Source organism: Cupressus sempervirens, chromosome 8, assembly GCF_028749045.1.
Source record: "Cupressus sempervirens isolate cs-2001-9-10 chromosome 8, ASM2874904v1, whole genome shotgun sequence".
In the NCBI taxonomy this organism is placed as follows: domain Eukaryota; kingdom Viridiplantae; phylum Streptophyta; class Pinopsida; order Cupressales; family Cupressaceae; genus Cupressus; species Cupressus sempervirens.
Window position 1 is genome coordinate 550,398,620 of NC_143125.1, and position 21,738 is coordinate 550,420,357.

At 33.5% G+C, this 21,738-nt stretch overlaps 1 pseudogene; it reads right to left on the minus strand.

Annotated features, from left to right (window-relative positions):
• The window catches only part of LOC149543626 (alpha-humulene synthase-like), a 120,268-nt pseudogene that overhangs the window by 56,634 nt on the left and 41,896 nt on the right, over window positions 1–21,738 (minus strand).

The window sequence follows — 21,738 nt, forward strand, 5'->3', positions numbered from 1 at the left end:
CAGTATTTGATAGCAATGTTCTTTTCAATCATTAAATTCCTTGCACAATCCATGATGGATCTATTTCTACTTTCAGCTATTCCATTCTTCTCAAGAGTTCTAGGGGTTGATACCTATCTTTTGATTCTTCTTTGAATGCAAAAGTTGTTAAATTCATTAGAGATGAGTTCACCACCTCTATCTAATCTTAGGCATTTTAGTATTTTTCCTATTTCTTTCTCTACTCTTGCCAAATACTATTTGAATTTCTAAAATGCTTCTAACTTCTCTCTTAAATAAATAACAACCATCATGCTAGAGTAGTCATCAACAAAAAGAATAAAGAAATTTTTTGCATTATAGCTTTGTACTCCAATAGGTCCACACAAATCAATATGCACAATTTCTAAGATATCTTCATATTGATAGTTTTTTCTTTTAAAACATGTCTTTCCCATTTTTCTAATTTGATAGTTCTTGCATAAACCAACATCTATTTTCTTCATAATAGGAATACCTCTTACTTTCCTAAATTTTCTTATCTTTACTATGTTATCAAAATTTATATGACATAACCTTTTGTGCCATAACCAACTTTCTTCAACTTGAGCAATAAAATATGATCAATCACCAAGATCAAAATAAAGTAGGTTACCTTTTGTTTTTTTGCTTGATCTAATTAGTTTTCGAGTTTGTCATCGAACAATCTTGCCTACCCATGCATAAATTCTACCTTGAATCCAGTGTTAATTAGCTATGCCACACTTAGAAAATTATATTTTAGTCCTTCAACCCAATAAGAATTGTCACATATAAGTTCTTTAATCAATGAGATTCGGCCTCTCCCTTTTATGCAACAAGGTTCATTGTTTCCAAATCTTACACTACCACTATCATAGTCTTCAAAGTATTCAAACTTTTTCTTATCTCTAGTCATATTATGTGAACATCCACTATCTATGATCCATGTATCATTTTTGGTTACATGAGAGGCAAGTGCCATCTTATCTCCTTCATCATCATATTCATCTTTTATAGCAATGTAAACTATCTCATCTTTATTATTATCAGAATCCTTAGCCATGAAACAAGTTTTCTTACCTTTGTCCTTGAATGATTTGCAATTTTTGAAATCCTTCTTACCATCTTAATTGTGACTTTTTTTCTCATCCTTCCTTTCATTGTTTGGGCACCTGGAAATAATATGACCAATTTCTTCACATGAAAAATAGATTAAGGGAATTTTACCTTTGTATTCTCCTCTACCTCTAGAATATTTTCTTGCAAGCAATGCTTCAACAACTTCAAGATCACCATTAGAACTTTCCTATTATTTTTTTTCACTTTCTAACTGAATGTTCTTTATTTTCTTGCCTTTCTCCTTAAGTGAAATTTTTGCCTCAAATGTAGATTCAATATTCTTAGAAGCTATAACATAATTTTCATAGTTGTCTAGCTCAAAAGCTATCGATCTTCCCATTATGGCATCCAAAGTTATCTTATGATTTTCCTCACACCTTCTTTCTTGAATAGTAGATACTCTAATTGCATAGATAGGAAGTAACATTTTGAGAACTTTACATACAATAGTTTCATCCTTGATGTCTCCTCTAGAAGCTCTGATTGCACTGACACTAACTTTAACTCTTTCCACATATTTGGCAATATTTACATCTTCTCTCAATCTCATCTAATCAAATTGTCCTCTAAGGCTTTCTATTGTGGCTCTCCTCACATTGTCATCACCACTGTAGATTTTGTTTAGCTTGTTCCACATTTAAAAAGTAGTTTTGTAGTCCTTGATCTCATCAAATTCTTCATAGCTAAGAGAAGATGCAATATCTATCATCATGGTGTTATGGTTCTCTTTCTTAGCAATATCTCCAATAGATAATGTACCAATAGGAGCTATGCATTCTTTATTAAGATATTTGCATCCTGAATCACCAATGGAAGCTAGATGAAGTCTCATAAGTCCCTACCATGCTGAAAACTTATCTCTATTAAGCTTTAGAGTTTTTCTTTTGTAAGACATCCTGATCTTTAGCTTAGGTCCTTGAAACCTTTCCTGCAAGCACCAAAAGCTCTGATACCAATTGTTGGAAATATAAATGGAGTAACTGAGAGGGGGGGTGAATTATTTACCACAAAAATATTTCATAGATCCCTTAGATGTCTAATAGAACTAATTACTACTATCACTCAATAAATAGATTGAAAAATGTTGTAACTTGATAAATGCAGAGTATGTCTAACTTTAGCAGATCTAACATCAATAGTAATAACTTGCAAACATGAGAGAAAAAGAAATTAACATGAGACACCATATTTAATGTGGAAACTCCATATGAGAAAAATCACTGATGTAACTAGTTACTATTTTTCACTCTTCTGAAGTGAGCACTATTAGGAGCCAACTTGGTTAAAGGTTACAAAACACACTATTAGGTGTGACTTTGTTAGAGGATTTAATCATCCTGTAAGGAGTGGCCTTGTGACAGGTCTTTAAAACAATTCAATGGAACTGTCACCCTGTTAGAGGATTTACAAATGGCTGTTAAACCAACTCTATTAAGAAAATTTGAATCACTACTACAATGGTTAGAGAGTAATAGTGAAATGACCTAAATATGATGCAATTGAATTTTTGATTATAGATCTCTATTCTGCTTCACACTAGATCCTTCCTAATCAAATATTACTTTGCTACTCCACAATGATATTAGACCATCCTTCAAGTTCACTCACACTTTCCTTCTCAATTAGTCAATACACTTGCATACTTTAAAAATCACAACTTGACCTTATATTTATATAGTTCAAATTGTCAAGTCGACTCAATAAATATTACAATGACCAATAATCATCACCCTAGTCATGTGAAATCAATACTTGAAATAATTAAACTTCATATCCCAAATTAACAAAAATCCTTCATTAGCCAATGTAGCTTGGTAAACACTAGTCCTAAAATGATTCCCTATGTTAACCAATAGACACTCAATTAATACTGTGAACTTGCAAAATCTTTTGGCAACCGAGCGAACTCGGTTCACACTGACTCTGACCAACTCTTTTTCATTAACCATGTGAAGTCAGTTAACACCATTTCCTGCCAAAATTTCCTTTAATGCCTAAGTGAGCTCAGTAGACATAGTCTTTGCAGAGTAATCTCAATGAATGTTTGATAGACAAGAAAAATTGTCTTGCTGACCAAGTGATCTCGGTAAGCACTAACTAACAACTAATATGACATTTGTGTAATATCAAAGACAACACACAAATACACAATTATATCCAATAGATATCATCATCTTCCAAATCAGGAACTGCTAGGAGGATGGGATGCAATGATAATAGTCCACTTGCTCTAGTTGTTGAGGCAACCTTTATGTACTCATTATAGTTTGGAACATATTGACCTTCTTTCCATTCTGTCGTCTTTCAACTAGCTTCAACATATTCGGCCCACTAAAACAAAATATTCATATTTAATATGGAAAAAAAATACTACTACATTTCTACATTACATATGAATCAAGATAAGATTATAATTTCAATAAAAAATTATTTAGGGCAAGTATGCATATCACTTTTGTAATGAACTATATCATGTCTTGTCCTTCGACTTGAGTTGTCTCACTTGTCAATTCACGTAGAGCCAGTTTGGCAATGAGAATACAAGTGAAATAGGCATATGTGTGTTCTTAAAATTTTGAATTATGTGTTTGGATTTACCAAATTGGAATTGGAATAGGAATAAAATTGGAATACATTTATTCAAATTTTTGCCCAAAAATGAGCATTTATTGTTCTACCCAAATAGGTGGAAGTGGAATACGTATTCCTATTTCTATTTTTCCTATTTTAGAAAATATAAATTTTTTGAGTCTATGAATTCCCATAGCCAAACAGACCTATAATGTTTTGAAAATAAATATCATAATTCTCTTGTAATTGTTTGGAATACTTTGTATGATGGAAATGTTCCAACCTTGAACAATAACCTTGGTAACGAGTTCAACTTGCTCAAGTGTCAGGAATTCATCGTAAAGATCATCTAATAGAGAGACAAGAGTTGTTGCTTTGGCCACAACTATTCTGCTGCTATAAAACTCTACATTATCAACAACACTAACTACCAACAGATAATATTCAATTGAGCGCTCCCTAACTGCAATCAATTTTGAGACTCCATAATTTTTCCATCAACTACAATGAAAAATAATCAAATTAGTTTGTACTTTAATTTCTAGCTGAATTGGAATCAAAACACAAATGACCATAACACATGATATCATCCTAATTTGAAAAAGTAAGATGATTAATAACACCTTCTATGGTTGGAAAGTCTAATACGAAGACCACTAATTGACTTAACAAGTGACATGATAAAGTATGCTACAAACTGAGATGTATATTTTTATGACATAGATGTTCTAGGAGATAAGATTTTTGTTAAACCATAGGAAATATAATGTCAAAATTTTCTTACAGTAATAATTACCTAGAAAGTTTCTTCGTTTCCATTTTGTATATATATATTACAATGTATTGAAATCCAATTTGGAGAACTCTAAAACAATTTTGTCCTTCAACCTAAAAAATAGTAAAATGTATAAATAAAAAATTAAAAAAATTAAAATTATGATATTTGTAACCCCAAAAATGTAATTTCTATGATAATATTGCGCAATAACTCTTACTTAGAAACATCCAATTCATATATCTCTATTTAAATTTGTGTCTCCCATCAAGAGAAAGTAGAAGGCCATTGATATTGGAGGGTGTATTCAGCCTATAAAATTGAAGAGGAGCCAAAATTGTAATCTATATAAAGTTTGTGTAGCTTCATGGCTTTAAAAACAATCAACAAATTCATTACCTCTTCAAAAAATTGTGTGCTTTATATCTTGAGATTTGCCTAATAATTGTCTAAGATAAGTAGAGCTAAAGACTTTAACATCTTCCATAACCATCTCTCAAAGAAATGACATGATTGAAGCTCTTAAGAGGTTGATCATACTTGTCATCATGTGTTGCTTATCACCATGGGAAATGAACTGCCCTTTAAGTTATTGAATACATCTTTTTTCAGTGCACAACATTTTAACAAATAAATAATTACTGATTTGAAATTGGCTTATAAGTTACTAGATCCATCATAACAAAAGAGTCAAAGCACTCTGAGTCCCAAAGTCATGGCATTCAAATCCTTTGTAGCACTTTTGCATCTTGATCCTATCCCCACGCTTGCATCCCAACAACTACATCCATTTAACACATAATTTTAACACTTGGTATTTTAGTTTTAACAAACCAAATCTAAATTTAATAAAAGAGGATTTTAACACACTATCTAATGTTAATGCTTGTAAGAGGGAATATGATTTGAAGTATAGACCCACAAATGAAATCAAGAGCCATTTTTATTTCAGCCTTAAAATATCGATCTATTCCTAGGCATTGCAATGCATCAACCATTTGAAGGCAATGTATTAGATCACCATCTCCACTGATCTGGATTTCTTTTAACAACATTTTGACTTGTTTAACCAGTGTGTCGAGAAGAAGAATAATATGTAGGAATTAATGAAATAGAGCTCATTTCCATAGATGGTATGGTGTTTCCATAGATTTCACAAACTCATCATCTGACACATTTAATGATTTCTTTGGAACTATTTCCACCGAACTCTACTCTCCCTTCAAACTACACATGTTGTCTCCCTTCAAACTGGAAATCCAAATATCTAATATCTGAAACTAGACAGACTTTTACAAGCTGAATGCTTAATGCTTAATGTTCAATGTTTACTACTTTTGATCACTACTATTTATACTCCCTTGAATTTTCAGCCTTGTGTTTCTCATGTGTCTAACAACGCTAATGTTTAAATTATATATATATATTCCTCAGAGGTCAAGGAGGTCATCAAAGTTTCCTTGAGAGGCGTGGGAAATATGAAATGCTTTTGGCTTTCCAAATGCCACTCCATCTGATTGCTCACGTGCACATGCATTGGAAATCATATTCAACATTATGGATGCCTTCAAAAATTAAAATATTTTCTTTAGCTTTTCAACATGCTCATTGTGGAAAGCCAATATATTAAAAATAATATATTTGATGTTAGAATATTTGACTAATCATGAGTTCATTATTATAATTATAATTGTTTCATTTGGGTTTGGTTTTAATAAATTATGTAATGTCAAACTTATAATTTTGTTTATATTTAAGTATTTTTTGATTGATTAAATATGCAACTATTAAAATAATTTATAAAAGGTAGATTGTTGGCTTTATTTGATTATTCATGAAATTAATAATAATCCAAATAAGAAAAATAATAATAAACAAACTTTTGATTATGAATTTGTTAAACAAATAAAGTTAAAAAAAATTTAATTAAAATATTATTTTTTTTATATGTGGAATTTCTTGAAAAGCACATATCAACTAAAAGGTACAAGTATCAAAATATAATACTTTTAAAAAATTTGAAATAAAAAAGACAACTTTCTACCCTATTTCATTAACTTTTTTTGGTTTTGTTAAAAACAAAGAAAAAAAAAATTAAAAAAGCAAAATTGAATTTTAAATGTTAAGTAAGAAAAGTACCTAGTGACTTGCCTCCATATGACTCAAGGGTGTGGGAAATTTAGAAGCTCTAGATTCATTTTTTTCTTGATATGGATGAATTTATAGTAAAGAATTCTTAGAAGAGCCTTCTAAATATAGTGTAAGGCATTGATTTTTGCATAGGACACTTGTTCAAATCACCGATCCTCAGATCAACGAGAATGTCAATCAATAATGTATGAAGATATCTCTAAGGTGACTATGAAGTGGCATTCCAAGGGCTTTGATACCATGTAAGATTTTTCCTCAACAACAACCAAATATTTAGAGGTTATTGAATAACACAAAAGAAAGATAAAATGGATAAGAACAAACTGTATTCTCATTAAAGATGTAATAATAGTTGAATAAAATAGATGATGAATGAATAAAATGTAGATGTGCCTCCTTATATAGACAAGGAAATAAGAGACTATGAAATTTATCATTTGTGTAAGGTGAAATCACATCTTCTATATATATATATGAATTTTTTATCAATGTTTTTTTCTAGAACATTTAAAATTTCTCTATATATTTTGTAATCTCTCTATACTTTTATATAGCCCATTCATTTCTATATCCCTTAGTCATCTCTAAAATTGACAAAAACTTTTATTATCTTTGAAATGTGTCCTCCCATCCGACACCCAAAATATTAAGCCGATCTCTTACATATAAATTGAGCACCACCATGGCCCACAAAGCACAAATAGTCCTTGTAAAACTTAGAATTTTGAACCTTTCCCACAACTAAAGCTTCTCCTTACAACTATGATGAATACACAAGCTTTCCAAACCAAATGCTAGGGAAGCTAAATCTAACATGTTTTGGATATTTTTCAAATGTTCTTGCAACTGGTTTTTAGCAAGCCTATCTACTTCACATTAAGCTTAATCTTCCATTTCTAATGCCAACATCCTCTTCAACACTATTCCTTGAGCATCTTCCCTAGCATTGGTCCTAATTATGAGCACACACACTCCAAATAAACAAATTTCCTTCTAGATTTCAAAGTGTAAGGCTTCCCAAATCTTTGAGTTATAGTGCTACGAGATTGATGTATAAATCTACTTGAACTATAGCTTCTCAACAATTCATAAAACAACAATTGAGGACTACCATATACATTTGATGATACCGAGCCTAGTGTATGCTTTTGGGTCGAGATGTTTGTCATTATAGATCTTATCTAATTCACATTTAGGTAAGGTCTAACAAATTTGAGCTCACATGCCTCATTTAGGGCCTAGCCTTTGGCACATATGCTCATATTTAGGGCTGTATTCATCAATTTTAGGCCTATTATATGGATTTAAGCCCACATGCTACCTTATCCAATCTAATGAATAGAGCTTTGAACAAAAAATGTTTGGATTTGAAGGCTTGACATAGGCATTTTCTTCACAAGTTTAGCTACAAAGGTTGCCTTGTTGTATCTGAACTTTCATTTTTGAACCCACATTTTAGTTAGGGCCTTTTTATAGATTAGGCTTAGACATTATCCATTTAGGGCTATGCATTTATATTTAGGGTCCAAGCTTAGGTGTTTCATATTGAGGGCCAGATTTATGTCAAACTTAGTGTTTTATTTCATGCAATCTTGGCCTGAACTATATCATATTAGATTAGAAAATAGGATTGTTATGTTGGAATGTCTTAATGGGAAGAATGCTTCTGAGAAGCGGGGGGGGGGGGGGCAGGGGGGTGAATCAGAAGTATTGGCCTTTTCACCACCCTTAATAACATATAACTAAAACTAACATGCATGCATATAAACATTAAACAATCATGAGAAACAAACATGCATCACCACATAACACTTGAAATTTTGGTGACCCAGAAACCCTCCAAGAATAAGAAGGTAAACTGGGGTGGGGATGATACCCACAAAATTGCTACAACAATTGATTTCAACCACTTCTGATGGTTTGCCCTATTAAAAGCTTGCCCTATTAAAGGCTACAACACAGTGTTAAATGCGACCCTATTAAAGGATTTCTACACCTTGTTAGGAGTGTGCCTTGTTAGAGGACTTAAGAACATTCAACTTAGAATGCCACCCTATTAAAGGATTTACATAAGGCTATTAAACCTACCTAACTCAATATGATTTTCAAATTCCTCATACAATTGTGAGGGAGTACTAGAATAATACACTTGAACTAATGCAATCTCTAATGCTGATCTCAAGCTCTTGATCTACTCTTCTATCCTTGATCTCTACTAGATCTGATCTACTGATTGTGTTCCTTGTTCTATTCTGATCAACTAGATGTGTAAATGCTATCCTTTCCTCTTAATCTTTGACACCAATGTTCTACAATAACAGGCTCTAGTTTTCCTTCTTCTTTTCATACTTCTCACTTCTCTGTTCAATGCTGTCAAGACTCCCTTATAAGGATTAGTGGTTCTTTATGCATCCTTGGATAAAATGTTCCCACTCAAACCCTTGAAATTCACCCATTGGCTACATGCAATCTCTAATTTTCTGATTGGTTGCATGAGTATCACATTGGTGATTGTGAGTATTTGATCTTATCCTTTTTATCCTATCAATGAGTCATGCATAACCATTTTTCATCTTGGCTTGCAATTGCACAAACTTTTATGTTGATCTTGCATTGCTTGGCACATGAAGTAATACTGATGCTTAGCACCATCTATTCTATATTGCTTGGCATCTACTATATTTTTTGCGTTACTTGACACCTGTTAGTTTTCTGCATTACTCAGCACCTATTTGATTCTGAGTTACTCGGCACATGTTGAATTGTATATAGCTCGGCATATACTGTAATAAGTTTTTCTTAGCAGCAACTATAGTTTTCTTGGTACATAAATAAATTATACCCAACGTGTATAGTGAAAATGGTTAAGTGTGTTGACACTTATTTGTCAATCTTACTTATCTGATCAACAATCTCCCCCTTTGACATGAGTGTCAAAAACACTTAACTGATTATTCATGATCCAACCATTATATGTACATTCTTCACTTACAAAATTTCAAAAAAATAATTGTAATCAAAAATATACCTTGTGACTCCCCCAGAGTTGATTATGCCTTATCATATCATGAATTCTGATATCTTTTGCCATTGTGCCTGATGTTCTCTATTTCTAACTTGTTCTTGCCTTTTTATCTTGTTATCTCATGTTATCTCCTTATCTTTCTTGCTATATGCATTTCTCCTCCTTTAATATATATCTCCCCCTTAGATTATTATCTCCCTCATTATTTATGATCTCCCCCTTTTTGACGTTGATGTCAAAGGGTCCTAACTAGGAATTCCATGCTTGGCCAAAAATGTTTTATTTACCTCAAGGAGTATTTTGAGAGCTGCATCTCAATTATTCAATGCAATATCCAATGACTTGTGTTGGATTGCAAGCTCTGCTGCTAGATCAACAAGTCCTTCATGTGTAGAAATATTTGGATCCTTCTTGAGGACTGTTTCTGCATACATTTGCTCCTTGTGTAATACTTCCAAGTGAGGAGTGATAGAGGCTTGCATTTGCATCAGCTTTTCTTTAACACTAGCCTCTTCTGCTAATAATGTAGCTAATTCCCTCTGAATGTGAAGTGTTTGAGAAAAATGCTTCTCAATCTATGTATGATTTGAGGGTAGTTTCATACTGGAGAGCTTAAGGTTGCTCTCAAGGCTCAAATTTTTTTGATTTATTTCTTGTGTGAACCTAGAAAAATCACACAATTTTCTATTAAGGGAAAAGATGTTCCCTAGTACAATCTTTACCTTATCCAATTTCTTGGCTAGATCAACTTGTCCCAAAATAATGTTATTGGCAATCTTTTGGTTGAATTTTCCTAGAAACTTCTTCTTTGACCATTTTATGAGTTTTACATTTGTATCATGGTCTTCATTATTCACTTGGTCAACTATATCAGATAGTTGCTCAAGGATTGGTCTAGTTGAATCTGGAGGTTGTTGGTTGAAGGCATCCATGAATATATCTTTGATCTCATTCATTGCCTGCTTGTATTTGAAGTCTTTCCTCATTGCCTCTTGCCTCCTTGTTTTGTCCAATGCATTATGTATCTCATTCATCTTTTCTTCAGTTAGAGTGCTTGAATCATAATAGGGTATTTTAATTTCTTCATCAAGCTCAGGAATACCATAATGAATGGTCCTGGCTACCCTAGTAGAACTTGAGCTTGGTATACTAACTTGTAAGGTTAACTTTTTAGTACTTGGCTGCTAAACAGATTTGGTAAGAGTTCATGTTCTTGGTAATTCAACCAACGTTTGTATTGTAGACTCCTCCTTATCTTGTGTTTCTTCCTTATCTTCTTCGTGTGTCACTACTGTTGGGGGTGTACTTGTTGTCTATACTGTTGTACCTGTGACTTCCCCTGTTGTTGCACTCAACTCTTGATGATCTTGCATGGCTATTCTTGGTAGTGATGGAGGTAGTAAAAATGGGAATCCAGTAGTTTGAGTGATCTAAGGTGGTTCTTGTGGTGACACCTTAGCTTCTTTGAGTTTATCTACTACCTTTTGAAGCTCATCTACACTGACCAATATGGGACTTGTACACAACTGTGCTTGAAGAGTTGTTTGGTCAAGGATCTTAGTGAGATTCTCTATAGTTAGTGGATTGATGTTTTGACTTGAGGTGTCAACAAAATCCTTAATCTTTATGATTTCTGTAGGTGTGATAGTAGAGTGAGGAGGACTAGGAGGTGGTAGTTGTGTGTCTTGCACATTTTGCTTCTCATCAGTACCTTTGCTTTCCTCATCTTCAACCTTTTTCTCTACTTCTGTCTTCTCTTCTCTCCTCTTCCTTCTTTCCTCTATTTTAGCAGCAACTTCTTCTTTGTATTTCTCTTCAAGGACATCTTCAGTTTTCTTATATAAATTCTTCCATGATCTTGTGGTTTTCTGTACAACTTCTTCAATTTTTTTTTGAAGAATGGAGAATGCCCTATACTTAGGTGTAAAACTAGTGTTATGCCTTTTGACTACTTTAGTTATCTATTCCCTTGTCAAATTAGGTAGTATGCTTGTTAGGGTTGATTCCCTCCTCTCCTTCTCCATTTTCAAATAGAAATGACATCTGTCCTCTACAATTTTAGACAATTCCTTCGGCAATTTCCCATCAAGTTCAAGAGGTGTATACTTGAACTGCGTTGGATTAATGCATAGATTAATTCTTCTATGCTATTTTGTTCCTCTTTATTGAATTTATTGAAATCAATCTTTTTCACATCACTTAAGTCTCCATTCCTAATCTTTTCACATAATATAGGAACTGAAGACTTACGAGGATGACTTACTTTTTAAGACTGATCTTCTTCATCAGTGTTAGGTTGAGCCACATATATTTTCCTTTTCCTTGGCTCTTCATGTGCCTTGTAGATTGTTTTCTTCTTCTTTGTAGATTACTCTTTGTCTTTTTGTGTGCAGGCCCTTGTTCTAGCTCTGGTTGTTGGCTTCTTAGGTGTTGGCATGGCAACTTTCTTTGGTGTAGGCTAAGAAGCATGAGGTGTTGTCGCCTTCCTTTTGATAGCTTTTCCTTTGATGGGTGCTTCCTTGACTCCTTCTTCCTCAGCACTCTCATCTTTGTCTTCACCTTGGCCTTGTGACAATTCAAGTGGCCCTTGTTCTGGCTCCTCTTCACTAATCTACTCTGCTTCTCCTGCTACACTTATTTCTTCAACACCAAATTTCTTCTTTATCTTCTTCACTAGCATGTCCTTCTTCTTCACTATTGTGGCTATCTTGAGTTTTGTAAGAACTCTTGATTTGACACTGTCATACATTACAAATGCCTTGGCAACTTTGTCCATTTCCTTTGCAAGTAATGTTGTGATGGCTACAGAAGCTTGATCAACATCAAGCTCATATCCCAATGGTCTAAGCCATCTTGCTCTTAGAAGGACTACTTGGATATAAGTATAGTCAATATCAACAATAAAGCATCTATCATTTACATGCTTTTTTACTAGTGAAACTTGTATCCTCATTCTTTTCTTTATTGCATTCTTGAAATCATCAAAATAGATAGACATTTGATCATCAAAGCTATCTCCCATCTGTGCAATAAAATCATTTATTTGATCAACAATTGTTTTGTTCTGACTCCAGTTGACTTTGCCAAATGAAGGGAATTCCTTCATCACATAGAAGAACATACAAACTAGCACTTACCTGAATTTGCATTGTGCTCCCTTTGACTTTCTAATAGCTCCAAGATTTTCATTAATCTGCTGCAACATGAGCTCTGCAAGGTCATAGGTGTGGTCTTTCTTTACAAGCTTATATGCCACATCCACTGCTATGCAAGGTACACTATTCAACCTACTGGATTGATAAAACTTATGTGATATGATCCTTAAACAAAGTCTAGAAGGGGATCAATTATGGTGTCTATGGTCATGCCTCTATTGTTCCACTTTTCTCCTGTGTTTTTCTCAATCATTTCCTTTTCGTCACTTCTCAGTGTCTTGGGCCGATCTAGGGTTGGAAATCTTGTAACCTTATGAACCATTTTCTTGGTTATTTTAACTGGTCCTTGCTCTAACTAGAATGATCCATCATGAATTCTGCTAAGTATTATGCATATCCACTCAATTTTGAATACAATTGGAAAAACTAGGGCTTTGGTCAAACCCTTCTTCTCTATGATTGAAAATTTATCATTCAATATTCCATTATCATAGAATTTGTCAAAGGCATTAAAGATTTCCAAGTCTCCTATTGCTCCTATTTTGCAGTTATAACACTTTCGCACATCTTGAACCATAACAACTTTTTTAGGGATGGCAAATAGGGCACCAATGGGATCATTTTTATATGCAACTTCCAGGATTGGCTTGAATTTTGGTTGCTTAACCTCGTTACTGACAAGTTGAATCTCATGGCTCTCTTTCCCTTGGGTTATCTTTGAACTAGATGCCATTATTTACTGAACTAGGGTTTGACATTTAAAGAAAACTTCACAAACTATAAAACTCAGCACCTGAAGGAAATACCTGGTTAAATGCTTAAATCGTTTGGGTAGATGTTGAATCACTACAAATCACTAGTTGAATACTCAAAAATTGCTCAGTCGTGCTCTTCGTAATAACTCTTCATTTGAATGGTTAAAAAATGAATCAATTTTTACTTTTAAGCGGCTCAAAAACCTTGCATTTTTGCTCCTTCACTTGTCACTTAGCTTCCAAAGGTTTTTCAACTTGGCATCCACTCGACAGCTATTTTCACTCGGCATCTACTAACTTTGTTAATAACTCATCTACCACTGTAGTTTTACTTGGCTTCCACTAAACTTCTTGACTCCACATCCAAAGTAGTTTCACTCGGCATCATCATTCAAGTTTTTCCTTAGAATCTTGTCTCATGCAAATTTATACTTTGTAGTGCTTCATCATAGTTTAGGGCTAATGTATGATACTTCCTTATTTGTATTAGCCCCATAGGCTCATCTTGTGATTAGTTGGATGAGAAATGATCACTTGACCTCGTGGGTGAAGTGACCCTTCCATTGGATGTACTTGATCCATCCTTTTTCTACCATGCCTTCTTCATGTCTATTCTGGTGTGTTCCTCATCACCTTTTTCTTTGCCCTTATTTGCTTTAGTCTTGGGTGCCTTGGCCTTTGTTGGACAATTCTTGCTGACATGTCCAATTTTTTGAAAACTAAAGCAAGTAGTTTGGTTCAACCATCTTTTATAGTTTCCCTTGAAATGTGTTCTTATGAAGTTCTAGGGTATATGTCCAAACTCTTGACAATAGTGATAGCTTTGCCTTGTATTGTAATCCCAATTATAGTGGTGTACATAGTTGTCCCTTCTTACATGTTGAATTGGTGTCCACATAGGCTTTGATCTACACTCAAAGGCTCTATGTCCATACTTCTTGCAATTGTGGCAATGTCCATCAAATCTTTGTGTCCTTGTGACTTTAGACTTGTCGTCTTGTGTCATATGTCCTTGCATGTTGCACTTGTAATGGTAACACTTGCTTTTGGGTGTGTTTGGCTTATTAATCCTTCTACTCCTACAAACATTAGCAGTATGCCCCTTTTTATTATAGTAATGATAGGTGGGTTTAGAATCCTTACCTTTGTCACTTCTTTGATCAACACTCTTTGATGATTCCCCAAATTCAGTGCTGGAGTATCCAAGTCATGATGTATCATGGGCTGACCTTGGGGATTTCAGAAACTATTCAAAGTACTTGATAGCTTCACTTGACTTGTTAAGATTCTCTGTTGTTTCTTTTTCTCTGTTCAATTCATTTTGTAGTTGTTCATTCTACATCTTTAAACTAGAGATCTCAATATCTTTCATATTGAGTTCATGATGAAGGTTCATCATTTGGGCAAGTGTATCCATTTGCATGTTTGAGATCCTTGTTAACTTAGTACATTTTTCTTCAAGTCTATTTGCAAGATTTCTTTTTTCATCTTCCATCATGATTCCATCTTAAGAGTTCTTATCTCTTCTTTTTGAACTCTATTTTTCTCCATCAGTTCTGCTATTGTTGCATCAAATTCTTTGGAATCTCCTTTGGAAAATACTTGTGTGGTGTCAATCTCCTTGTAGTGAATATAATTTTTTACTATAGCTATTTCCTATTTTCTTTTAAAGGATTTTCTTAATTCCTCTCTAGCTTCCTCTACCTTGTGTAGAGCGAGATGCACATCTATCACCTGATTCTTAGTGATCTTTCCAAGTTTGGAAACTTCCATCTTCAGATCTTTTCCTCCAAGCTGTTAGGCTTCTTCTTGAGAGAACTTGGCTCTGATACCAATTATTGGAATGTCTTAATGGGAAGAATGCTTTTGACAGGAGCGGGTGGGGGTGAATCAAAAGTATTGGCCTTTTAACCACTTTTTTACCCTTAATAACATATAATTGTAATTAACATGCATGCATATAAACATTAAAAGATCATAAGAAAAAAACATGGATCACCACATAACACTTGAGATTTTGGTGACCCAGAAACCCTCCAAGAATAAGAAGGTAAAACTAAGGTGGGGATGATACCCAGGAAATTACTGTAGCAATTGATTTCAGCCACTTTTGATGGTTTGCCCTGTTAAAGGCCTGCCCTGTTAGGAGTGTGCCTTGTTAGAGGACTTAAGAACATTCAACTTAGAATGCCACCCTGTTAAAGGATTTACATAAGGCTGTTAAACCTACCTAACTCAATAAGATTTCCAAATTCCTAATACAATTGTGAGAGAGTATTAGAATAATATACCTCAACTAATGCAATCTCTAATGCTGATATTAGGCTCTTGATCTTCTCTTCTATCCCTATTCTCTGCTAGATCTAATCTGTTGATTGTGTTCCTTGTTATGTTCTAATCAACTAGATGTGTAAATGTTGTCCTTTCCTCTTAATCTTTGACACCAATGTTTTGCAATAACAGGCTCTACTTTTCCTTCTTCTTTTTGTACTTCTCACTTCTCCATTCAATGGTGTCAAGACTCCCTTATAAAGATTAGTGGTTCGTTATGCATCCTTGGATAAAATGTTCTTGCTCAAACCCTTGAAATTCACCCATTTGTTGCGTGCAATCTCTAATTTTTTGATTGGTTGCATGAGGATCACATATGTGATTGTGAGGATTTGATCTTATCCTTTTTATCCTGTCAATGAATCATGCATAACTTTTTTTCATCTTGGCTTGCGATTGCACAAACTTGTATGCTGATCCTACATTGCTTGGCACATGAAGTAATACTGATGCTCGGCACGATCTATTCTAGATTTCTCGACATCTACTATAGTTTTTACATTACTCAGCACCTGTTAGTTTTCTACATTGCTCACCATCTATTGGATTCTGAGTTACTCAACACATTTTGAATTCTATATAGCTCGACATATACTGTAATAAGTTGTTCTCAGCAGTAACTATAGTTTGCTCGACAGATAAAGAAATTCTACTCGGCATGTATAGTAAAAATGGTTAAGTGTGTTGACACTCATTTGTCAATATTACTTATTTGATCAACATGTTATTGTAGAAAAAAAGGGAAATAATAATGTCAAGATTCTAGATTATGCCTTTAAAGAGAAATACAAGATGAAGAGTATGATCCAAACAAAGACCCAAGAAGGGAATGCCACCATTGTAATATCAGTTACATTAGTTTTCCAATTGCATATTGCATCATAAAGTAATGCTTTCAATTGTTGTAGATACAAGTGTCACATTAGGTGATGAAGAAAGAGATTCCATAGGTAAGTCATGCAATGGAAGTCTATTTAAAATCATTGATCATGCAAGGAAGTTTGAGATAAACTAGATTACAAAACAAGTAAACACCAATAAGCTAATTTGAAGAAAGAAGTCACCTCACAATGTTCCCAAAATTTATAACATACATGTGCAAGAAAGCATGTGTGCATGTCTTTGTTAAAAATAAGAAGATTCACATTAGTCTATAAGAAAACATCCTTTTGCACAATCACTTTATAAATATAAGATTCATTATTTAATTATCAATCAGTATTCTTAAATCCTATTAAAAGATGTTTCTTCAAAATAGTATATCCTCCTACCATAGAAAATGTGTTCTATCCTTGGAATACTCTACAATCCACATAAGAAGATCTTATCATCAAGAATAGATTTCCATTTGTTGAAATCTGATTGAAAAGATCATTGTTGAGATAGAGAGATTGTTGAAGAAGTATGTTTCAATCATTATTTTGTCACTAATGTCAAACCTACTATTTTATGGTAAGACAATTGCTTATAACATCCAAGTACTATCACTTAGTTGACTAATGAAGATGATTTAATCAATAAGATGTAACAACAACATGTAGATGAAAGGTTAAGTTATGATTTTGTAATGAAGTATAAGAATCAATTAAGACAATGGTGAAATAATGTATTGATTATATAGTTGAAGATACAAAGGTTGGCTACACTTAGAACCTTTAGAAGAATATGTTATACTAAGACTATCTGCAAAGGTTGACTGAGTTGGTTAGTAGGAGTCGAGAAAAGTTAGTTCATGTTGAGTTGATTATTAGTTGGTGCCAAGTAAAAGAAAATTCTAGTGTGTATAGAGAAAAATGTAATAGGTGCTAAGCATCAGTAAAATGTAGTTGAAGCTAAGTGAAAATGTAATAGGTGCTGAGTAACATAGTCTATGCTGAGCATCAGAAAGACAATAGGCCAAGATGCTACATTATTCAAAATGTCAAAGTTTCACCAGATCTAAGTCGATAAGTTTGTTACCTTGAATTTTTTGAATTAGGTGGAGGATAAGGATGATGATCTGGTGGTATAGAAATTTAGGTTAATAATTTTTAGGAAATTTCAAATTGATTTTATAAGAAGTTTCTAGAAGAAACAAGATAAGGGACAGATACATTGTATCTTACCTAATCCATCTAAACCCTAATTTGGACAATGTAAATTAGAGAAGGAAAAGTATTCTAAATTTCTACTTAAGGAATGCTTGGTTAGAAGGTGAAGAGAGAGTGGTTAGTGGTTAGAGAGTGTGGTTTCAAGAAGGCATTGTAAAGGTCAGAGAAGACTTAGGAGAATAGAGTTAGATGCTCTACTTCTTCAAAAGACCACTAGAGTTACTACATTGGTACAACAAGCAAGAAGCTTAAGGATACAAAAGTTTGAGGAGTGAAAAGAGTTATTAGTTCTACACTGACTAAATATCAAGTAGAATTAGGAATAAAATTGTGATCTAAAACTAGCAAGTTGAGTTGTAAGTTATATCAGATCAAAAGCCCTTATAGTTACTCTCTAGCAATTGTATCAGTTAGGGAAAAATTCTTTAGACTAAGGTTGACTTAACAGTCATTGAAAAATCCTTTAATAGGGTGGCATTCCAAGTGAATATCATAAAGTCCTTTAACCAAGCTCACTTCAAACAGGGTGATTAAAATCCCTTAACTAGGTTACATTTAACGGTGTGTGTTGTAACCTTTAACAGGGTTGGCCTTTCATAGGGCATCACTTTAGAAGAGTGAGAAAAGAGGTAGCATGTTACTGGTGGTTTTTTCCAAATTGGGTTTCCACATAAATCACTATGTTATGTGTTGATCTTTCATGTTTTATTGATGCATGTTGATTTATTAGTAACCTACAAGTTTAGAGTGATTAAATTGGATGAAAGAATGTTTAATGGGCCCACTAGGATAAGTAATAAGTTTTATTGGACCTTGAATAATTGATTCACCCTTCACCACCCATCGCCCCCTAGTTATTCTAAAGAATTCTAATAATTAGTATCAGAACCACCTGTTGATTGAACTAGTTTGAAGGTACTAGAAGCATAAAGATAAAAATTTCTAAGAGAGAAATACCCAAGCTCAATAGAGACAAATTCCCTGCATGGAAAAGTCTAATGAGATTGCATCTTAGAGGAATAGGTGACCATGCATAGTCTTTAATTATAGTGGAACATGTTGATCTAGTTGGTGTGCTTACTGTTGAAGATATGAAGAAAAAGAATGAGCATAATTAGGAAATGTTGGAGATTGCCTCTGCTCTTAGCTATGCTAAATTTGATGACATCAAGGGATACAAAACTACTTACAAGATGTGGGAAATCCTGCAGACCATCTATGGAGGAGATAAGAATGTACAAAGAGCCAAGTCAAAGAGCCTCAAAGGAAAGTTTGACAACATGAAAATGGAGGAAGGTGAGAACATTGCTCATTATGTTGCTAGAATAAAAGAGGGTGTGAGTGCTATAAAAGGAGCAACTAGTCATATTGAACATGACACTATTCTAAGTAAAGTCTTAAGAACATATTTACCTATCTATGCCATTAGAGTATAAACTATATAGGAATTAAGATGCATTCCAGGGAACAATATAACTCTTAAAGGACTAATTGGAAGACTCACTGCATTTGAGCTATCCAAGTTTGACAACTACAAACCAGAGAGTCTTGAATCTACTTTCAAGGCTAAGTTACTACTGAAAGATTTTGATGAAAAGAAGAAAAGGAAGAAGAGAGTGATAAAACATGTGTCTAGTGATAGTGACATTGAAGAGGAAGATGTTGAACAATTGAAAGCATTGCTAGCAAGGAGATTTCACAAAGGAAAAGAAAAATTTAAAGGTAAGTTGTCCATCATTTGTTTTAATTGCAATGAAGTAGTACATATTGTTTCTAGATGTCTAGAGAAGAGAAACTTCAAAGGAAATTACAAATACAGAGGTAGAAGAAATAAAGATAGCAGAGAATACAAAGAAAAAGGAAAAAAGTGCTATATTGTAGAAGGAGATGATTCAAATGAAAATAATGATGAGGTATTCTATGTTGCTATGAAGGATGAGTTAGATAAAGATGAAGCAACTGCACTTGTAAAATGTGTGAACAAGAATGAAAAATGGATCATTGATAGTGGGTGCTCACACCACATGACATGAGACAAACTTAAGTTCAATTCATTTACTCATTATGATGGAAACAGTGTTAGATTTGGTAATGATGCTCCATGTTTAATAAAAGGAAAAGGTTCCATCAAGCTCACAGAGAAGATCTCATGTGATAATGCATACTATGTTGAGGAACTGAATTACAATATGCTAAGTGTGTCACAACTAAGAAATATAGGTTGCTAAGTTGAAATTGGAAAAAAGACTACCAAGATCTATGACACAAATGGAAATCTGATAGGAAATGGAGACCAAACTTGGAGTAATATATTTTACCTTAACATTGAAGATGCTACTTGTCTTATTGTTAAATTTGATGATGTGTGGCTATGGCATAAAAGGCTATGTCATGTCAACTTTGATAACTTGATTAGTATCAACAACATGAAGAAAGTAAGAGGTTTCCCTAAATTGAAAAATCCTAACAATATAATGTGTAAACAATGTCAACTAGGCAAAATGATTGAGTCAAGTTTCAAAAGAAAAACTTATACTTCCAATGATGTTTTAGAGATTGTTCATATTGACTTGTGTGGACCTATAGAAGTAGAAAGTTACAAAGGAGACAAGTATTTAATGTTGTTTGTAGATGACTAGTCTAGGATGATGACAACCGTGTTCTTAAAAAAAAAGTTGAATGCCTTTCAAATGTTTAAGTGGTTTTTGGCAAGGGTTGAAAAAGAAATAGGAAAGAGTCTAAAATGCTCAAGATCAAATAGAGGAGGAAAATTCACATCAAGGGAATTTGAGATGTTCTATAATGATAAGGGAATTAAAAGATAGGCATCAACACCAAGAACCCCTCCATAGAATGGAATTGTTGAAAGAAGAAAGAGATCAGTAATGGACTGTGCCAAAACACTAATGATGGAGAAAAATGTTTCTCTAAAGTACTAGAGAGAAGCTGTAAGTACAATGGTCTACACCCTAAATTGAGTATAGATCAGAAAAGGTACAAATACAACACCTTTTGAATTATGGTATGGTCACTCACCCAATGTAAAATATTTCAGATTATTTGGTAGAAAATGCTATATTCTTAAAGATTTTAGAAATGAAAATTCTTATGCAAAAAGTGATGAAGGTATATTCCTTGGCTATTCCACTAGAAGTAAAGCATATAAGTGTTTAAATACTAACACTAACAAAATAGTGAAGAGTGCAAATGTAAATTTTGATGAATACACAAAAGTTCATGATGTTGAACCCATCAAAAGATGAAAAGAATAGAAACCATTTGTATACTTCTACAAAGGAAAGCCTACTGATGAAGAAGCTGCCAATCAAGTAGACATCTAGAAAAAGGTTTCAGTAAGCTTCAAGTTAGAGCCAATGAATACCGAGATATATTTAGATTTTGAGTTATAGAATGAAGAGAATGCACATTCTGATTCTAAAATTAGCATACATGACAGAGATGTTGAGTTACCTAAAAGAGACATGCATAGTGACTTTGAAGTTGAAAGACCAAATGTTGAAGCAAGACTATTCAAGTATGTCAAATGACATCACCCTATTAAACAAATCATTGGAACAAGAATGCCAGACAAATGACAAGGAATGAACTAAGAAATGAATCATGCCTATCGAGCAAGGTAGAACCCAAGACAACAAGAGATGCACTAGAAGATGATGATTGGTGCAAAGTTATGGAAGAGGAAATTGAGAAAATAGAGAAGAACTAAACTTGGAGTTTAGTTCCAAGACCATCTAAAAAGAATGTA